The 19484-nt window shown below is 41.1% G+C and overlaps 25 non-coding genes across 25 annotated transcripts; all 25 read left to right on the forward strand.

Moving 5' to 3' along the window:
* Positions 1-2783: 2783 nt before the first annotated feature.
* On the forward strand, positions 2784-2854 carry TRNAG-GCC (transfer RNA glycine (anticodon GCC)). Its single transcript has one exon. It is a non-coding gene; the product is annotated as a tRNA-Gly (tRNA).
* Positions 2855-3152: 298 nt separating this feature from the next.
* On the forward strand, positions 3153-3223 carry TRNAG-CCC (transfer RNA glycine (anticodon CCC)). Its single transcript has one exon. It is a non-coding gene; the product is annotated as a tRNA-Gly (tRNA).
* A 6057-nt stretch (positions 3224-9280) lies between these two features.
* Positions 9281-9351, forward strand: TRNAG-GCC (transfer RNA glycine (anticodon GCC)). The gene has a single exon. It is a non-coding gene; the product is annotated as a tRNA-Gly (tRNA).
* A 490-nt stretch (positions 9352-9841) lies between these two features.
* Positions 9842-9912, forward strand: TRNAG-CCC (transfer RNA glycine (anticodon CCC)). Its single transcript has one exon. It is a non-coding gene; the product is annotated as a tRNA-Gly (tRNA).
* Positions 9913-10203: 291 nt separating this feature from the next.
* Positions 10204-10274, forward strand: TRNAG-GCC (transfer RNA glycine (anticodon GCC)). The gene has a single exon. It is a non-coding gene; the product is annotated as a tRNA-Gly (tRNA).
* A 490-nt stretch (positions 10275-10764) lies between these two features.
* TRNAG-CCC (transfer RNA glycine (anticodon CCC)) lies at positions 10765-10835 on the forward strand. The gene has a single exon. It is a non-coding gene; the product is annotated as a tRNA-Gly (tRNA).
* A 291-nt stretch (positions 10836-11126) lies between these two features.
* On the forward strand, positions 11127-11197 carry TRNAG-GCC (transfer RNA glycine (anticodon GCC)). Its single transcript has one exon. It is a non-coding gene; the product is annotated as a tRNA-Gly (tRNA).
* Positions 11198-11687: 490 nt separating this feature from the next.
* Positions 11688-11758, forward strand: TRNAG-CCC (transfer RNA glycine (anticodon CCC)). Its single transcript has one exon. It is a non-coding gene; the product is annotated as a tRNA-Gly (tRNA).
* Positions 11759-12049: 291 nt separating this feature from the next.
* Positions 12050-12120, forward strand: TRNAG-GCC (transfer RNA glycine (anticodon GCC)). The gene has a single exon. It is a non-coding gene; the product is annotated as a tRNA-Gly (tRNA).
* A 297-nt stretch (positions 12121-12417) lies between these two features.
* Positions 12418-12488, forward strand: TRNAG-CCC (transfer RNA glycine (anticodon CCC)). Its single transcript has one exon. It is a non-coding gene; the product is annotated as a tRNA-Gly (tRNA).
* A 122-nt stretch (positions 12489-12610) lies between these two features.
* TRNAG-CCC (transfer RNA glycine (anticodon CCC)) lies at positions 12611-12681 on the forward strand. Its single transcript has one exon. It is a non-coding gene; the product is annotated as a tRNA-Gly (tRNA).
* Positions 12682-12972: 291 nt separating this feature from the next.
* Positions 12973-13043, forward strand: TRNAG-GCC (transfer RNA glycine (anticodon GCC)). Its single transcript has one exon. It is a non-coding gene; the product is annotated as a tRNA-Gly (tRNA).
* A 490-nt stretch (positions 13044-13533) lies between these two features.
* TRNAG-CCC (transfer RNA glycine (anticodon CCC)) lies at positions 13534-13604 on the forward strand. Its single transcript has one exon. It is a non-coding gene; the product is annotated as a tRNA-Gly (tRNA).
* Positions 13605-13895: 291 nt separating this feature from the next.
* TRNAG-GCC (transfer RNA glycine (anticodon GCC)) lies at positions 13896-13966 on the forward strand. Its single transcript has one exon. It is a non-coding gene; the product is annotated as a tRNA-Gly (tRNA).
* A 490-nt stretch (positions 13967-14456) lies between these two features.
* TRNAG-CCC (transfer RNA glycine (anticodon CCC)) lies at positions 14457-14527 on the forward strand. Its single transcript has one exon. It is a non-coding gene; the product is annotated as a tRNA-Gly (tRNA).
* A 291-nt stretch (positions 14528-14818) lies between these two features.
* Positions 14819-14889, forward strand: TRNAG-GCC (transfer RNA glycine (anticodon GCC)). Its single transcript has one exon. It is a non-coding gene; the product is annotated as a tRNA-Gly (tRNA).
* Positions 14890-15379: 490 nt separating this feature from the next.
* On the forward strand, positions 15380-15450 carry TRNAG-CCC (transfer RNA glycine (anticodon CCC)). The gene has a single exon. It is a non-coding gene; the product is annotated as a tRNA-Gly (tRNA).
* A 291-nt stretch (positions 15451-15741) lies between these two features.
* TRNAG-GCC (transfer RNA glycine (anticodon GCC)) lies at positions 15742-15812 on the forward strand. The gene has a single exon. It is a non-coding gene; the product is annotated as a tRNA-Gly (tRNA).
* Positions 15813-16302: 490 nt separating this feature from the next.
* Positions 16303-16373, forward strand: TRNAG-CCC (transfer RNA glycine (anticodon CCC)). The gene has a single exon. It is a non-coding gene; the product is annotated as a tRNA-Gly (tRNA).
* A 291-nt stretch (positions 16374-16664) lies between these two features.
* Positions 16665-16735, forward strand: TRNAG-GCC (transfer RNA glycine (anticodon GCC)). Its single transcript has one exon. It is a non-coding gene; the product is annotated as a tRNA-Gly (tRNA).
* Positions 16736-17394: 659 nt separating this feature from the next.
* TRNAG-GCC (transfer RNA glycine (anticodon GCC)) lies at positions 17395-17465 on the forward strand. Its single transcript has one exon. It is a non-coding gene; the product is annotated as a tRNA-Gly (tRNA).
* Positions 17466-17955: 490 nt separating this feature from the next.
* On the forward strand, positions 17956-18026 carry TRNAG-CCC (transfer RNA glycine (anticodon CCC)). The gene has a single exon. It is a non-coding gene; the product is annotated as a tRNA-Gly (tRNA).
* A 291-nt stretch (positions 18027-18317) lies between these two features.
* On the forward strand, positions 18318-18388 carry TRNAG-GCC (transfer RNA glycine (anticodon GCC)). The gene has a single exon. It is a non-coding gene; the product is annotated as a tRNA-Gly (tRNA).
* Positions 18389-18878: 490 nt separating this feature from the next.
* On the forward strand, positions 18879-18949 carry TRNAG-CCC (transfer RNA glycine (anticodon CCC)). Its single transcript has one exon. It is a non-coding gene; the product is annotated as a tRNA-Gly (tRNA).
* A 291-nt stretch (positions 18950-19240) lies between these two features.
* TRNAG-GCC (transfer RNA glycine (anticodon GCC)) lies at positions 19241-19311 on the forward strand. The gene has a single exon. It is a non-coding gene; the product is annotated as a tRNA-Gly (tRNA).
* The last annotated feature ends 173 nt before the right edge of the window (positions 19312-19484 follow it).

The raw sequence follows: 19484 nt of genomic DNA on the forward strand, positions 1-19484 counted from the left end.
GACTCATTGCTCCTTGTACGCACGTGGTTTTCTTCGACCAATAGCATTTATTGGAGCTCGAAGAAGGAGCTCGATTTCTCCCATGCTAGAACGGCGGTTCGCATTGCCCCGAACTGTGGTGCGAGGCCGCCGAGGCATATTTGCACCATCTCATCATCATCATCGATATTTACGCTTATCGAGCCGAGTGAGTCACAAAGCTCCTTGATCTTTGAGGTGTATGTCGTGATGGACACGTCCCTTTGTTGAATATTGTTCAACTCTTGGCGGAGTTGACGCCTTCTTGCGGTTGTGTTCGTCGCGAAAATCTTTCGTAGATTTTCCCATGCCTCCTTCTGTGCCTTGGCTTCGCGAATGTAGCCGAGCATGTGATCGTGAACACATGTTGCCAAGAAATACATCACGTGCCTTGTGGCTTGCGGCTTGCTCCCATGTTGCGTATCCGGGAGCCGCTTCGTGCTCTCCTTTGATGTAGCTCCAATAGCCTTGTCCGACAAGGTATTGGTGCATCTTGTACTCCCAAGATGCGAAGCTGTTTTGATTCAACTTCTCGGTAGGGAGAGCGCTCCCCATTTGAGTATTCATTATGTTGATTCTTCTTCTTCTTCTCTTCTCGAATGCGAGCTATGTAGCGCGGCTATGATAGCGATGAGCCGGTTCTTGGTCGTTGGCGTAGAGAACAACACACGATCACCATGAGGCAAATGGACTAGATTGAGCTACCAAATCACTCTGATACCATGTAAAGAATCAAGAGATGGATTCTGTGCAGCGGAATAGATATGAACTATGTGTGTGTATGAGAGAGAGAGAGAGTGAGTGAGACACAGAGAATACGTAAGGTCAAAATATATTAACAAAGGAGAAAGACTCAACATTTTACAAGGTGGGAGGAGGGTGCTTCATATAGTCACCCTCTCTCTTCATTAACTACAAGACTCATGGAGCATGGGGAATATGAAAGCTCAGAAGTTATGTGTCCTAGAATATGATTCTATGACTCATACTAAATGCTAGAATACAAAGTGGTGACTTAATGGTGACTCTTGACTGTTGGAGTGTCTATTCACTCTACAAGTGACTTCACACACTAGACCAAGTTAAGCTTGATTCTAAACAACGTCCAAGAATACCATAACAATATTTATACTATTTATTTTCTAACGTATCTATCAAATTGGATAACTAACAAGTGACAGGGAATATCGGGTTTATATTTTGTTATGCATCGGTGGTGGTCTAGTGGTAGAATAGTACCCTACCACGATACAGACCCAGGTTTGATTCCCGGCCAATGCACTGACCAAACTTTGCGAACCATTTTTTGAGAATGTATCCCTTCATGTAATATGTGATGTAAATATTCAATATGATATGTCTCCACTATCTTTAAAGCCCAGAACTGCTAGATTAGTTATTTGGTTCTCTCTCCTTATGCTAATGTAATTTCTGTTATACTCGTGATTTCACTACAATAATAATATTCTAACAAAGCCCAACGTAGCATGGAGATTATTGAGCAATAGTTACGATAGCCATTTCTAAAAGCATAAATCAATAAAAGAAAATTAGCATGGTCTAATCACATGTTACATGCATGGGTAGTTTAGTGGTAGAATAATACCCTCCCACCGTACAGACTCAGGTTCAATTCCCTCACATACGATGTGAGAATACGTTCCACATCAAGAATCTTAAAAGACATTAAAGTTTGCTGCAACGAAGAGAACTAACTCAAGGAATATATGCACATATAACGTCGTAGTTAATTCTCCCTCCCACCGTACAGACTCAGGTTCAATTCCCTCACATACGATGTGAGAGTACGTTCCACATACAGAATCTTAAAAGACATTAAAGTTTGCTGCAACGAAGAGAACTAATTCAAGGAATATATGCACATATAACGTCGTAGTTAATTCTGAGGACGTATTTTGTTTCCTCCTAAATTCATTTGCGTCCAGGAGTAACACAACAATATTTAAACTATTTATTTTCTAACGTAAATATCAAATTGAATACCTGCGAAGTGACAAGGAATATCGGGCTTCTTTCTCCTTATGCATTGGTGGTCTAGTGGTAGACTAGTACCTTGCCACGGTACAGACCCGGCTTCGATTCCCGGACAATGCATTGACCAAACTTTGCGAACCATTTTTCAGAATAAGAATCCCTTCATGTAATATGTGATGTAAATATTGAATATGATAAGTCTCCACTATCTTTAAAGACCATAACTGCTAAATTAGCTATATGGTTCTCGCTTCTTGTGCGAAAATAATATATGTTATGATCGTGATTTCTCTACAATAACAATATTCTAACAAAGGCCAACGTAAGATGGTAATTATTGAGCAATACTTAGCATTGCTATTTCGAATACCATAGACTCAATCAAAAGAAAATTAACATGGTTTTCTTGCATGTTGCATGCATTGGTAGTTTAGTGGTAGAATAGTACACTCCCATGGTACTAACTCGGGTTCAATTCCTGGCCAATGCAATGATGAAAACAAGGTTATTCAATCTTGGGAGAGAAATTTCCCTCAGGTACGGTGTGAGACCATGTTCGACATCAAGAATCGTAAATGACCTTAAATTTTGCTGTACCGACGAGAAATAATGTTAATGACAAACTTACTTCTGAGGACGTATTTTGTTTCCTTCTCAATTTATTTGCGTCCAACAATACCACAATAATATTGAAACCATTTATTTTGAACGTATATATCAAATTAGATTCCTGAGGAGTGATAGGGAATATCGGGTTTATATTTCATTATGCATTGGTGGTCTAGTGGTAGAATAGTACCCTGCCACGGTACAGACCCGGGTTTGATTCCCGGCTAATGCACTGAGCAAGCTTTCGGAACCAATTCTTGACAATAGCAATCCCTTTATGTAATATGTGATGTAAATATTGAATATGATAAGTCTCCACTATCATTAAACACCATACGCGCTAAATTAGCTATACGGTTCTACCTACTTGTGCCAAACTAATTTCTGTTATAATCGGGATATCTCTAAAATAACAATATTCTAACAAAAGCCAACTTAAGCTGGTAATTATTGAGCAATACTTAGCATTTCTATTTCGAATACCACAGACTCAATAAAGAAAATTAACATGGTCTTATCGCATGTTGCATGCATTGGTAGTTTAGTGGTAGAATAGTACCCTCCCACGGTACAGAGTCGGGTTCGATTCCTGGCCAATGCAATGATGAAAACATGGTTATTCAATCTTGGGAGAGAAATTTCCCTCAGATATGATGTGGGACCATGTTCGACATCAAGAATCTTAAATGACCTTAAATTTTGCTGTAATGACCAGAAATAATTTCAAGGAGAAATAAGGTTGTACTTACTTCTGAGGACGTATTTTGTTTCCTTCTAAATTTATCGGCGTCCAACAATACCACAATCATATTGAAACTATTTATTTTCTAACGTATATATCAAATTGGATATTTGAGAAGTGATAGGAAATATCGGGTTTATATTTCGTTATGCATTGGTGGTATAGTGGTAGAGTAGTACCCTGCCACGGAATTTGTTGGGAGACAGGTCACTCCGGATGAGGAGTACCCGGCTACGGAGAGCCGAATGATACAGACCCGGTGAAGACCGGATGAGTACCCGGCTACGGAGAGCCGGATGATACAGACCCGGTGAAGACCGGATGAGGAGTACCCGGCCACGGAGAGCCGGATGATACAGACCCAGTGAAGACCGGATGAGGAGTACCCGGTTACGGAGAACCGGATGGTACAGACCCGGTGAGAACCGGACGAAGAGACATATTCGTAAATATGTTTCTGAGAGCCATCGAGGCTATATTTGTAAATAGCCTAAAAGTCATATTAGTATAAATATGACTTAGGGCAAACTTTGAGTGTTTGTTGTCATTCTTGTTGGGAAAAAGAATAGAGAGAGCGCGTAACTGTGTACAGAGAGAGAGAGAGAGAGAGAGAGAGAGAAAGAGGTCGTTGCCTCTGTTGTAACCGCCGCTTGTGGCGAAGATCTGTGAGCACGAGGTCGTTGCCTCAGTGAACTCACTATTGTACATTCTTACATAGTGACAGTTTGCAGCCTGTGGGCTGCCGTGGTATTTCCCCTAGTTTGGGGTTTTCCACGTAAACCTCCTGTGTATCTTCCTCTTCTTTGTGTTGTGTTTTATTTCCTGTTTTTTCTATGTATCATTCTAAGCTCGGTTGTGGCCGAGCGTTGCGCATAAGGAGCCTTGTGTTCTCGTCAATTGGTATCAGAGTGAAACAACACAGAAATATGGATGAATCGTTTGGGGGCATGTTCAAGCTCACCGGCTCCAACTATTCGGTATGGAGGTCGAAGATGAGGGACATGCTCGTGGTTAAAGACCTCTGGCTGCCGGTTCAGTTCGGGGACAAGAGACCGGATAAAATCGACGCCGCGATATGGGAGGTGATGCACATGAAGACAACGGCGTACATACGGTGCTTCATCGACATGAGCCTGTACAACAACTTCAATGAAGAGAGCAAGGCTCATGAGCTCTGGGAGAAGATCGACATAATGTTTCAGAACAAAAATGCTGTTAATCAGGTGTCGGTATTCCGGAAGCTAGTAAGACTCCGGTACCAAGATGGCTCCAGCATGGCGGAGCACATGAATGCCTTCCAGGGGCTGATCCACCAGGCAACTTCATTGGAAGTACCTCTCGCCGATGAGGTACTTGTGCTACTCCTGCTCGGTTCCCTCCCAGACAGCTGGGAGATGTTGGTTGTCACTTTGGGCAACGCCGGTCCGAAAGGAAAGCGGTTATCCCTAGCAAGAGTGAAGTCGAGCCTGCTAGATGAGGAGGCGCGTCGAAAAGATAAAGATACGAGCTCCGACTCCAAAGCGCTCCTTACCGAATCGGAACGCGGAAGACATAGAAACCGTAGTTCCCAGAACCGGGAGAAGTCGGGGACACGGTCAAAGTCAAGGGGGAGGCCCACTTGCTTCTATTGCGGCAAGCTGGGACACTTCCAAAAGAACTGTCGGCATTTCCGAAAAGATAAGGAGACCGACGGTACCGATTTGAAGCGGACCCTGGACCAGAACGATAAAGACCGGAGGGGGCCGACGGCAATCGCGGCAAGTGAAGAAGAGTTGATGCTCATCACCGAGGAGAGTGAGATAAACCTTGCCGGCGACGAGATGACCTGGGTGGTAGACTCCGGAGCGTCATTCCACCTTACCCCGAACCGGAAATGCTTCTCATCCTACTCAGCTGGTGATCACGGCTGTGTCCGGATGGGGAATGAAGGGACATGCCGAATTGTTGGCATAGGAGACGTGTGGCTGTCGACACCAACCGGATGCATGTTGCTACTGAAGGATGTACGACACGTTCTGGAGGTTTGACTGAACCTGATATCAACCGGTCGGCTAGATGAAGAAGGCTACACGGGTAGCATCCGGAACGGTGTCATGAAGTTCAGCAAAGGGAGCCTGATTGTGGCTCGGGCCCGGAAGGTAAACACACTGTACCTGATGAATGCCCGGTTATGTCCGGAAGAAGTGAACGTGGCATCCAACACTGCCGGTGAGCTGTGGCACAAGAGGCTGTGTCATATGAGCGAGAAGGGGATGAAGAGGCTTGTAGACGACAACCTCATTCCAGTGAAGAACGTGCACTTAGAGAAGTGCACTGATTGTCTGGCCAGTAAGCAAAACCGGACCTCCTTTCGACCAAGACCACCGATGAGACGTAATGCACCACTGGAGTTGGTGCATACGGACGTGTGTTAGGTGGACACGAAGTCACATGCCGGAGCGCAGTACTTCGTGACTTTCATAGATGACCACAGCCGGAAGCTGTGGGCCACACCGTTGAAGACGAAGAATCAGGTGTTATCCGTCTTCAAAGAGCTCCACGCGAGAGTGGAAAGAGAAACCGGCCGGAAGCTGAAGGCGGTTCGAGTAGATAACGGAGGAGAATACCGGGGGCAGTTCGAGGAGTACTGTCGCTCGAAGGGAATCCGGCTCGAATTTACCGTGCCGAAGACGCCGGAAGTAAACGGACTGGCCGAGAGGATGAACCGGACCATAATGGAGAGGGTCCGGAGTATGCTAGCGCATGCAAAACTACCCAAGTAGTTTTGGGCTGAGGCACTGTCGACGGCGACATATGTGATAAATAGATCACCCTCAGTACCCTTGGACGGAGACATGCCACAGAGAGTGTGGACCGGTAAGGAAGTATCCTACCGGCATCTGAAGGTGTTCGGGTGTCTCGCGTACGTGCATGTAGCTAAGGACCGGAGAGGTAAGTTAGATCCAAAGACCCGACCATGCATATTCCTCGGTTACGGTGACGATGAGTTCGGTTACCGAGTGTGGGACCTGGTCGACAAGAAGGTATTCCGGAGTCGAGATATTATCTTCATGGAGAACAAGACGCTCGCCGACTAGGAGTCGGAGAAGAAGATAATGAACTCCGAGTCGACCGGTAAGGATCGACTCTACGATGAGCAGGCCCAACCGGCAAGAGACCGAACCAGCCGGTTACGGTGAGGATACCGAACCGGTAGAAGAAGAAGTAGAGGAAGCTGAAACCGGAACCGGCCGAGACCCCGAATCGGATTCGGATGAAGAGCAGATGGATGAGCCGGTCACCGAAGCCCAGAGACGGAGATATCCTCTCAAAGAGAGAAGGGCCCCCCGGAGATTTCCGGATGCAGAGCATGTTCTGCTGACCGATGAGGGGGAGCCGGAAAGCTTCGAAGAAGCTAAGGATGACACCCACAACCAAAAATGGTTAAGTGCCATGCAGGATGAGATGGATTCCCTGCATGAGAACCATACGTACGAATTGGTGGAGTTGCCGAAAGGAAAGCAGGCACTCCGAAACAAGTGGGTGTACAAGCAGAAACCGGGAGATGCCGGCAACCCCCCGAGATACAAAGCCAGGATCGTGGCGAAGGGGTTCTAGCAGAAGAAGGGCGTGGACTTCGACGAGATATTTGCCCCGGTAGTAAAGATGACCTCCATCCGGACGGTGCTGAGTATAGCGGCAAGCATGGACCTCGAGGTAGAGCAGCTAGACGTGAAGACGGCATTCCTTCACGACAACCTCAAAGAGGAGATCTACATGCAGCAACCGGAAGGATTTGTGGAGAAAGGGAAGGAGCACCTGGTATGCCGGCTGAAGAAGAGCCTGTACGGACTAAAGCAGGCTCCCCGACAATGGTACCGGAAGTTCGACTCCTTCATGACCGATCAAGGGTACCACAAGACGTAGGCCGATCACTGCGTGTTTGTGAAGAAGTTTGAAGGAGGCGACTTCTTGATACTCCTTCTGTACGTGGATGGCATGTTGATCGTCGAACGTGACCAAGTCAAAATACGGATGCTGAAGAAGGCTCTCAACCGGACCTTCTCAATGAAAGACTTGGGTCCGGCAAGACAGATGCTGGGGATGCACATCATCCAGAACCGGTCAGCGAAGCAATTATGGCTGTCATAGGAGAAGTATGTGACAAAGGTGCTTCACCGGTTCAACATGTCAGAAGCAAAACCGGTCGGATCGACACTTCAGGCAAACTGCAGGCTATCCGGCAAGCAAAGCCCGAAGATGAAAGCAGAGAAGGCGAATATGATGAAGATTCCATATGCCTCTACTGTCGAGAGCTTGATGTACGCAATGGTTTGTACTCGACCGGATATAGGATACGCAGTCGGAGTGGTGAGCCGGTTTATGAGCAATCCCGGGAAGGAGCACTGGAACGCGGTCAAATGGATACTCCGGTATTTGAAGGGCACTTCAAATATGTGTCTCCGATTCGGCTCCGGAAAACCTCAACTCGACGACTTTACCGATTGGGACATGTCGGCTGATATGGATACCAGCCGGTCTACATCCGAGTATGTAATGACATATGCAGGGGGAGCTGTTTCGTGGCAATCTAGGCTGTAGAAGACGGTTGCATTGTCAACCACGGAGGCGGAGTACATGGCGGCTGTGGAAGCCGGCAAGGAAATATTATGGATGAAGGACTTCATCGGAGAGCTCGGTACCCGGCAAGAGGAATACCGACTCTATTGCGACAGTCAAAGTGCCATCCACCTTGCTAAGAATGCGGCCTACCATTCCCGGATGAAGCATATCCAGCAGGGGTATCACTGGATCCGGGAAAGAGTAGATGACCAGGAGTTCGCACTTACGAAGATCCACACGGCCGAGAACGGGTCAGATATGTTGACTAAAGTGCTGACACCCGACAAGCTGGACGCATGCCGGAAGAGGGTCGGACTGGTAAGACACCCCATGCCGGAGTGAAGGGGGAGTTTGTTGGGAGACAGGTCCCTCCGGATGAGGAGTACCCGGCTACGGAGAGTCGGATGATACAGACTCGGTGAAGACCGGATGAGGAGTACCCGGCTACGGAGAGCCGGATGATACAGACCCGGTGAAGACCGGATGAGGAGTACCCGGCTACGGAGAGCAGGATGATACAGACCCGGTGAAGACCGAATGAGGAGTACCCGACTACAGAGAGCCGGATGATACAGACCCGGTGAAGACCGGATCAGGAGTACCCGGTTACGGAGAACCGGATGGTACAGACCCAGCTTCGATTCCCAGCCAATGAATTGACCAACCTTTGCGAACCATTTTTCAGAATATAATCCGTTCATGTAATATGTGATGTAAATATTGAATATGATAAGTCTCCACTATCTTTAAACACCATAACTGCTAAATTAGCTATATGGTTCTCGCTTCTTGTGCCCAACTAATTTTAGTTATAATCGTGATTTCTCTAAAATAACAATATTCTAACAAAGGCCAACGTAAGATAGTGATTATTGAGCAATACTTAACATTGCTATTTCGAATACCATAGGCTCAATAATAGAAAATTAATATGGTCTTATCGCATGTTGCATGCATTGGTAGTTTAGTGGTAGAATAGTACCCTCCCATGTACAGACTCGGGTTCAATTCCCGGCCAATGCAATGATGAAAACAAGGTTATTCAATCTTGGGATAGAAATTTCCCTCAGATACAATGTGGGACCATGTTCGACATCAAGAATCGTAAATGACCTTAAATTTTGCTGTAACGAAGAGAAATAATGTGAAGGAGAAATAAGGTGGTACTTACTTCTCAGGACATATTTTGTTTCCTTCTAAATTTATCGGCGTCCAACAATACCACAACCATATTTAAACTATTTATTTTCTAACGTATATATCAAATTCGATACCTGAGAAGTGATATGAATTATCGGGTTTAAATTTTGTTATGCATTGGTGGTCTAGTGGTAGAATAGTACCCTGCCACGGTACAGACCCGGGTTCGATTCCCGGCCAATGCACTCACTAAAATTTGCGAACCATTTTTCAGAATATGAATCTCTTCATGTAATATATGATGTAAATATTGAATCTGATAAGTCTCCACTATCTTTAAAAACCAGAATTGCTAAATTAACTATATGGTTCTCTCTTCTTGTGCCAAATTAATTTCTCTTATGATCGTGATTTCTCTAAAATAACAATATTCTAAGAAAGACCAACGTAAGCTGGTGATTATTGAGCAATACTTAGCATTGCTATTTCGAATACCACAGACTCAATAAAGAAAATTAACATGGTCTTATAGCGTGTTGCATGCATTGGTAGTTTGGTGGTAGAATAGTACCCTCCCACGGTATAGACTCAGGTCCAATTCCCGGCCAATGCAATGATGAAAACAACGTTATTCAATCTTGGGAGAGAAATTTCCCTCAGATACGATGTGAGACCATGTTCGACATCAACAAACTCAATAATAGAAAATTAACATGGTCTTATAGCGTGTTGCATGCATTGGTAGTTTAGTGGTAGAATAGTACCCTCCCACGGTACACACTCGGGTTCAATTCCCGGCCAATGCAATGATGAAAACAAGGTTATTCAATCTTGGGATAGAAATTTCCCTCAGAAACAATGTGGGACCATGTTCGACATCAAGAATCGTAAATGACCTTAAATTTTGCTGTAACGATGAGAAATAATGTGAAGGAGAAATAAGGTGGTACTTACTTCTGAGGACGTATTTTGTTTCCTTCTAAATTTATCGGCGTCCAACAATACCACAACCATATTTAAACTATTTATTTTCTAACGTATATATCAAATTCGATACCTGAGAAGTGATATGAAATATCGGGTTTAAATTTTGTTATGCATTGGTGGTCTAGTGGTAGAATAGTACCCTGCCACGGTACAGACCCGGGTTCGATTCCCGGCCAATGCACTCACTAAAATTTGCGAACCATTTTTCAGAATATGAATCTCTTCATGTAATATATGATGTAAATATTGAATATGATAAGTCTCCACTATCTTTAAAAACCAGAATTGCTAAATTAACTATATGGTTCTCTCTTCTTGTGCCAAATTAATTTCTCTTATGATCGTGATTTCGATAAAATAACAATATTCTAAGAAAGACCAACGTAAGCTGGTGATTATTGAGCAATACTTAGCATTGCTATTTCGAATACCACAGACTCAATAAAGAAAATTAACATGGTCTTATAGCGTGTTGCATGCATTGGTAGTTTGGTGGTAGAATAGTACCCTCCCACGGTATAGATTCAGGTCCAATTCCCGGCCAATGCAATGATGAAAACAAGGTTATTCAATCTTGGGAGAGAAATTTCCCTCAGATACGATGTGAGACCATGTTCGACATCAACAAACTCAATAATAGAAAATTAACATGGTCTTATCGCATGTTGCATGCATTGGTAGTTTAGTGGTAGAATAGTACCCTCCCACGGTACAGACTCGGGTTCAATTCCCGGCCAATGCAATGATGAAAACAAGGTTATTCAATCTTGGGATAGAAATTTCCCTCAGATACAATGTGGGACCATGTTCGACATCAAGAATTGTAAATGACCTTAAATTTTGCTGTAACGAAGAGAAATAATGTGAAGGAGAAATAAGGTGGTACTTACTTCTGAGGACGTATTTTGTTTCCTTCTAAATTTATCGGCGTCCAACAATACCACAACCATATTTAAACTATTTATTTTCTAACGTATATATCAAATTGGATACCTGAGAAGTGATATGAAATATCGGGTTTAAATTTTGTTATGCATTGGTGGTCTAGTGGTAGAATAGTACCCTGCCACGGTACAGACCCGGGTTCGATTCCCGGCCAATGCACTCACTAAAATTTGCGAACCATTTTTTAGAATATGAATCTCTTCATGTAATATTTGATGTAAATATTGAATATGATAAGTCTCCACTATCTTTAAAAACCAGAATTGCTAAATTAACTATATGGTTCTCTCTTCTTGTGCCAAATTAATTTCTCTTATGATCGTGATTTCTCTAAAATAACAATATTCTAAGAAAGCCCAACGTAAGCTGGTGATTATTGAGCAATACTTAGCATTGCTATTTCGAATACCACAGACTCAATAAAGAAAATTAACATGGTCTTATAGCGTGTTGCATGCATTGGTAGTTTGATGGTAGAATAGTACCCTCCCACGGTACAGACTCAGGTCCAATTCCTGGCCAATGCAATGATGAAAACAAGGTTATTCAATCTTGGGAGAGAAATTTCCCTCAGATACGATGTGAGACCATGTTCGATATCAACAAACTCAATAATAGAAAATTAACATGGTCTTATTGCATGTTGCATGCATTGGTAGTTTAGTGGTAGAATAGTACCCTCCCACGGTACAGACTCGGGTTCAATTCCCGGCCAATGCAATGATGAAAACAAGGTTATTCAATCTTCGGATAGAAATTTCCCTCAGATACAATGTGGGACCATGTTCGACATCAAGAATCGTAAATGACCTTAAATTCTGTTGTAACGATGATAAATAATGTGAAGGAGAAATAAGGTGGTACTTACTTCTGAGGACGTATTTTGTTTCCTTCTAAATTTATCGGCGTCCAACAATACCACAACCATATTTAAACTATTTATTTTCTAACGTATATATCAAATTGGATACCTGAGAAGTGATATGAAATATCGGGTTTATATTTTGTTGTGCATTGGTGGTCTAGTGGTAGAATAGTACCCTGCCACGGTACAGACCCGGGTTTGATTCCCGGCCAATGCACTCACTAAAATTTGCGAACCATTTTTCAGAATATGAATCTCTTCATGTAATATATGATGTAAATATTGAATATGATAAGTCTCCACTATCTTTAAAAACCAGAATTGCTAAATTAACTATATGGTTCTCTCTTCTTGTGCCAAATTAATTTCTCTTATGATCGTGATTTATCTAAAATAACAATATTCTAAGAAAGGCCAACGTAAGCTGGTGATTATTGAGCAATACTTACCATTGCTATTTCGAATACCGCCGACTCAATAAAGAAAATTAACATGGTCTTATAGCGTGTTGCATGCATTGGTAGTTTAGTGGTAGAATAGTACCCTCCCACGGTACAGACTCAGGTCCAATTCCTGGCCAATGCAATGATGAAAACAAGGTTATTCAATCTTGGGAGAGAAATTTCCCTCAGATACGATGTGAGACCATGTTCAACATCAACAAACTCAATAATAGAAAATTAACATGGTTTTATCGCATGTTGCATGCATTGGTAGTTTAGTGGTAGAATAGTACCCTCCCACGGTACAGACTCGGGTTCAATTCCCGGCCAATGCAATGGTGAAAACAAGGTTATTCAATCTTGGGATAGAAATTTCCCTCAGATACAATGTGGGACCATGTTCGACATCAAGAATCGTAAATGACCTTAAATTTTGCTGTAACGAAGAGAAATAATGTGAAGGAGAAATAAGGTGGTACTTACTTCTGAGGACGTATTTTGTTTCCTTCTAAATTTATCGGCGTCCAACAATACCACAACCATATTTAAACTATTTATTTTCTAACGTATATATCAAATTGGATACCTGAGAAGTGATATGAAATATCGGGTTTAAATTTTGTTATGCATTGGTGGTCTAGTGGTAGAATAGTACCCTGCCACGGTACAGACCCGGGTTCGATTCCCGGCCAATGCACTCACTTAAATTTGCGAACCATTTTTCAGAATATGAATCTCTTCATGTAATATATGATGTAAATATTGAATATGATAAGTCTCCACTATCTTTAAAAACCAGAATTGCTAAATTAACTATATGGTTCTCTCTTCTTGTGCCAAATTAATTTCTCTTATGATCGTGATTTCTCTAAAATAACAATATTCTAAGAAAGGCCAACGTAAGCTGGTGATTATTGAGCAATACATAGCATTGCTATTTCGAATACCACAGACTCAATAAAGAAAATTAACATGGTCTTATAGCGTGTTGCATGCATTGGTAGTTTGGTGGTAGAATAGTACCCTCCCACGGTACAGACTCAGGTCCAATTCCCGGCCAATGCAATGATGAAAACAACGTTATTCAATCTTGGGAGAGGAATTTCCCTCAGATACGATGTGAGACCATGTTCGACATCAACAAACTCAATAATAGAAAATTAACATGGTCTTATCGCATGTTGCATGCATTGGTAGTTTAGTGGTAGAATAGTACCCTCCCACGGTACAGACTCGGGTTCAATTCCCGGCCAATGCAATGGTGAAAACAAGGTTATTCAATCTTGGGATAGAAATTTCCCTCAGATACAATGTGGGACCATAATCGACATCAAGAATCGTAAATGACCTTAAATTTTGTTGTAACGAAGAGAAATAATGTGAAGGAGAAATAAGGTGGTACTTACTTCTGAGGACGTATTTTGTTTCCTTCTAAATTTATTGGCGTCCAACAATACCACAACCATATTTAAACTATTTATTTTCTAACGTATATATCAAATTGGATACCAGAGAAGTGATATGAAATATCGGGTTTAAATTTTGTTATGCATTGGTGGTCTAGTTGTAGAATAGTACCCTGCCACGGTACAGACCCGGGTTCGATTCCCGGCCAATGCACTCACTAAAATTTGCGAACCATTTTTCAGAATATGAATCTCTTCATGTAATATATGATGTAAATATTGAATATGATAAGTCTCCACTATCTTTAAAAACCAGAATTGCTAAATTAACTATATGGTTCTCTCTTCTTGTGCCAAATTAATTTCTCTTATGATCGTGATTTCTCTAAAATAACAATATTCTAAGAAAGCCCAACGTAAGCTGGTGATTATTGAGCAATACATAGCATTGCTATTTCGAATACCACAGACTCAATAAAGAAAATTAACATGGTCTTATAGCGTGTTGCATGCATTGGTAGTTTGGTGGTAGAATAGTACCCTCCCACGGTACAGACTCAGGTCCAATTCCCGGCCAATGAAATGATGAAAACAACGTTATTCAATCTTGGGAGAGGAATTTCCCTCAGATACGATGTGAGACCATGTTCGACATCAACAAAGTCAATAATAGAAAATTAACATGGTCTTATCGCATGTTGCATGCATTGGTAGTTTAGTGGTAGAATAGTACCCTCCCACGGTACAGACTCGGGTTCAATTCCCGGCCAATGCAATGATGAAAACAACGTTATTCAATCTTGGGATAGAAATTTCCCTCAGATACAATGTGGGACCATGTTCGACATCAAGAATCGTAAATGACCTTAAATTTTGTTGTACCGATGAGAAATAATGTGACGGAGAAATAAGGTGGTACTTACTTCTGAGGATGTATTTTGTTTCCTTCTAAATTTATCGGCGTCCAACAATACCACAACCATATTTAAACTATTTATTTTCTAATGTATATATCAAATTGGATCTCTGAGAAGTGATATGAAATATCGGATTTATATTTTGTTATGCATTGGTGGTCTAGTGGTAGAATAGTACCCTGCCACGGTACAGACCCGGGTTCGATTCCCGGCCAATGCACTCACTAAAATTTGTGAACCATTTTTCAGAATATGAATCTTTTCATGTAATATATGATGTAAATATTGAATATGATAAGTCTCCACTATCTTTAAAAACCAGAATTGCTAAATTAACTATATCGTTCTCTCTTCTTGTGCCAAATTAATTTCTCTTATTATCGTGATTTCTCTAAAATAACAATATTCTAAGAAAGGCCAACGTAAGCTGGTGATTATTGAGCAATACTTAGCATTGCTATTTCGAATACCACAGACTCAATAAAGAAAATTAACATGGTCTTATAGCGTGTCGCATGCATTGGTAGTTTGGTGGTAGAATAGTACCCTCCCACGGTACAGACTCGGGTCCAATTCCCGGCCAATGCAATGATGAAAACAACGTTATTCAATCTTGGGAGAGAAATTTCCCTCAGATACGATGTGGGACCATGTTCGACATCAACAAACTCAATAATAGAAAATTAACATGGTCTTATCGCATGTTGCATGCATTGGTAGTTTAGTGGTAGAATAGTACCCTCCCACGGTACAGACTTGGGTTCAATTCCCGGCCAATGCAATGATGAAAACAAGGTTATTCAATCTTGGGATAGAAATTTCCCTCAGATACAATGTGGGACCATGTTCGACATCAAGAATCGTAAATGACCTTAAATTTTGCTGTAACGAAGAGAAATAATGTGAAGGAGAAATAAGGTGGTACTTACTTCTGAGGACGTATTTTGTTTCCTTCTAAATTTATCGGCGTCCAACAATACCACAACCATATTTAAACTATTTATTTTCTAACGTATATATCAAATTGGATACCTGAGAAGTGATATGAAATATCGGGTTTATATTTTGTTATGCATTGGTGGTCTAGTGGTAGAATAGTACCCTGCCACGGTTAAGACCCGGGTTCGATTCCCGGCCAATGCACTCACTAAAATTTGCGAACCATTTTTCAGAATATGAATCTCTTCATGTAATCTATGATGTAAATATTGAATATGATAAGTCTCCACTGTCTTTAAAAACCAGAATTGCTAAATTAACTATATCGTTCTCTCTTCTTGTGCCAAATTAATTTCTCTTATGATCGTGATTTCTCTAAAATAATAATATTCTAAGAAAGGCCAACGTAAGCTGGTGATTATTGAGCAATACTTACCATTGCTATTTCGAATACCACAGAGTGAATAAAGAAAATTGACATGGTCTTATAGCGTGTTGCATGCATTGGTAGTTTAGTGGTAGAATAGTACCCTCCCACGGTACAGACTCAGGTCCAATTCCCGGCCAATGCAATGATGAAAACAAGGTTATTCAATCTTGGGAGAGAAATTTCCCTCAGATACGATGTGAGACCATGTTCCCCATCAACACACTCAATAATAGAAAATTAACATGGTCTTATCGCATGTTGCATGCATTGGTAGTTTAGTGGTAGAATAGTACCCTCCCACGGTACAGACTCGGGTTCAATTCCCGGCCAATGCAATGATGAAAACAAGGTTATTCAATCTTGGGATAGAATTTTCCCTCAGATACAATGTGGGACCATGTTCGACATCAAGAATCGTAAATGACCTTAAATTCTGTTGTAACGATGAGAAATAATGTGAAGGAGAAATAAGTTGGTACTTACTTCTGAGGACGTATTTTGTTTCCTTCTAAATTTATCGGCGTCCAACAATACCACAACCATATTTAAACTATTTATTTTCTAACGTATATAGCAAATTGGATACTTGAGAAGTGATATGAAATATCGGGTTTAAATTTTGTTATGCATTGGTGGTCTAGTGGTAGAATAGTACCTTGCCACGGTACAGACCCGGGTTCGATTCCCGGCCAATGCACTCACTAAAATTTGCGAACCATTTTTCAGAATATGAATCTCTTCATGTAATATATGATGTAAATATTGAATATGATAAGTCTCCACTATCTTTAAAAACCAGAATTGCTAAATTAACTATATGGTTCTCTCTTCTTGTGCCAGATTAATTTCTCTTATGATCGTGATTTCTCTAAAATAACAATATTCTAAGAAAGGCTAACGTAAGCTGGTGATTATTGAGCAATACTTACCATTGCTATTTCGAATACCACAGACTCAATAAAGAAAATTAACATGGTCTTATATCGTGTTGCATGCATTGGTAGTTTAGTGGTAGAATAGTACCCTCCCACGGTACAGACTCGGGTTTAATTCTCGGCCAATGCAATGATGAAAACAAGGTTATTCAATCTTGGGATAGAAATTTCCCTCAGATACAATGTGGGACCATGTTCGACATCAAGAATCGTAAATGACCTTAAATTTTGCTGTAACGATGAGAAATAATGTGAAGGAGAAATAAGGTGGTACTTACTTCTGAGGACGTATTTTGTTTCCTTCTAAATTTATCGGCGTCCAACAATACCACAACCATATTTAAACTATTTATTTTCTAACGTATATATCAAATTGGATACCTAAGAAGTGATATGAAATATCGGGTTTAAATTTTGTTATGCATTGGTGGTCTAGTGGTAGAATAGTACCCTGCCACGGTACAGACCCGGGTTCGATTCCCGGCCAATGCACTCACTAAAATTTGTGAACCATTTTTCAGAATATGAATCTTTTCATGTAATATATGATGTAAATATTGAATATGATAAGTCTCCACTATCTTTAAAAACCAGAATTGCTAAATTAACTATATCGTTCTCTCTTCTTGTGCCAAATTAATTTCTCTTATTATCGTGATTTCTCTAAAATAACAATATTCTAAGAAAGGCCAACGTAAGCTGGTGATTATTGAGCAATACTTAGCATTGCTATTTCGAATACCACAGACTCAATAAAGAAAATTAACATGGTCTTATAGCGTGTCGCATGCATTGGTAGTTTGGTGGTAGAATAGTACCCTCCCACGGTACAGACTCGGGTCCAATTCCCGGCCAATGCAATGATGAAAACAACGTTATTCAATCTTGGGAGAGAAATTTCCCTCAGATACGATGTGGGACCATGTTCGACATCAACAAACTCAATAATAGAAAATTAACATGGTCTTATCGCATGTTGCATGCATTGGTAGTTTAGTGGTAGAATAGTACCCTCCCACGGTACAGACTTGGGTTCAATTCCCGGCCAATGCAATGATGAAAACAAGGTTATTCAATCTTGGGATAGAAATTTCCCTCAGATACAATGTGGGACCATGTTCGACATCAAGAATCGTAAATGACCTTAAATTTTGCTGTAACGAAGAGAAATAATGTGAAGGAGAAATAAGGTGGTACTTACTTCTGAGGACGTATTTTGTTTCCTTCTAAATTTATCGGCGTCCAACAATACCACAACCATATTTAAACTATTTATTTTCTAACGTATATATCAAATTGGATACCTGAGAAGTGATATGAAATATCGGGTTTATATTTTGTTATGCATTGGTGGTCTAGTGGTAGAATAGTACCCTGCCACGGTTAAGACCCGGGTTCGATTCCCGGCCAATGCACTCACTAAAATTTGCGAACCATTGTTCAGAATATGAATCTCTTCATGTAATCTATGATGTAAATATTGAATATGATAAGTCTCCACTGTCTTTAAAAACCAGAATTGCTAAATTAACTATATCGTTCTCTCTTCTTGTGCCAAATTAATTTCTCTTATGATCGTGATTTCTCTAAAATAATAATATTCTAAGAAAGGCCAACGTAAGCTGGTGATTATTGAGCAATACTTAGCATTGCTATTTCGAATACCACAGACTCAATAAAGAAAATTAACATTGTCTTATAGCGTGTTGCATGCATTGGTAGTTTAGTGGTAGAATAGTACCCTCCCACGGTACAGACTCAGCTCCAATTCCCGGCCAATGCAATGATGAAAACAAGGTTATTCAATCTTGGGAGAGAAATTTCCCTCAGATACGATGTGAGACCATGTTCCCCATCAACACACTCAATAATAGAAAATTAACATGGTCTTATCGCATGTTGCATGCATTGGTAGTTTAGTTGTAGAATAGTACCCTCCCACGGTACAGACTCGGGTTCAATTCCCGACCAATGCAATGATAAAAACAAGGTTATTCAATCTTGGGATAGAAATTTCCCTCAGATACAATGTGGGACCATGTTCGACATCAAGAATCGTAAATGACCTTAAATTTTGCTGTAACGAAGAGAAATAATGTGAAGGAGAAATAATGTGGTACTTACTTCTGAGGACGTATTTTGTTTCCTTCTAAATTTATCGGCGTCCAACAATACCACAACCATATTTAAACTATTTATTTTCTAACGTATATATCAAATTGGATACCTGAGAAGTGATATGAAATATCGGGTTTAAATTTTGTTATGCGTTGGTGGTCTAGTGGTAGAATAGTACCCTGCCACGGTACAGACCCGGGTTCGATTCTCGGCCAATGCACTCACTAAAATTTGCGAACCATTTTTCAGAATATGAATCTCTTCATGTAATATATGATGTAAATATTGAATATGATAAGTCTCCACTATCTTTAAAAACCAGAATTGCTAAATTAACTATATGGTTCTCTCTTCTTGTGCCAAATTAATTTCTCTTATGATAGTGTTTTCTCT

Source organism: Azolla caroliniana, unplaced genomic scaffold (assembly GCF_043228905.1).
Source record: "Azolla caroliniana isolate FFs.n. ecotype wild unplaced genomic scaffold, voAzoCaro1.0.p SCAF_9, whole genome shotgun sequence".
NCBI classification, from domain to species: Eukaryota; Viridiplantae; Streptophyta; class Polypodiopsida; order Salviniales; family Salviniaceae; genus Azolla; species Azolla caroliniana.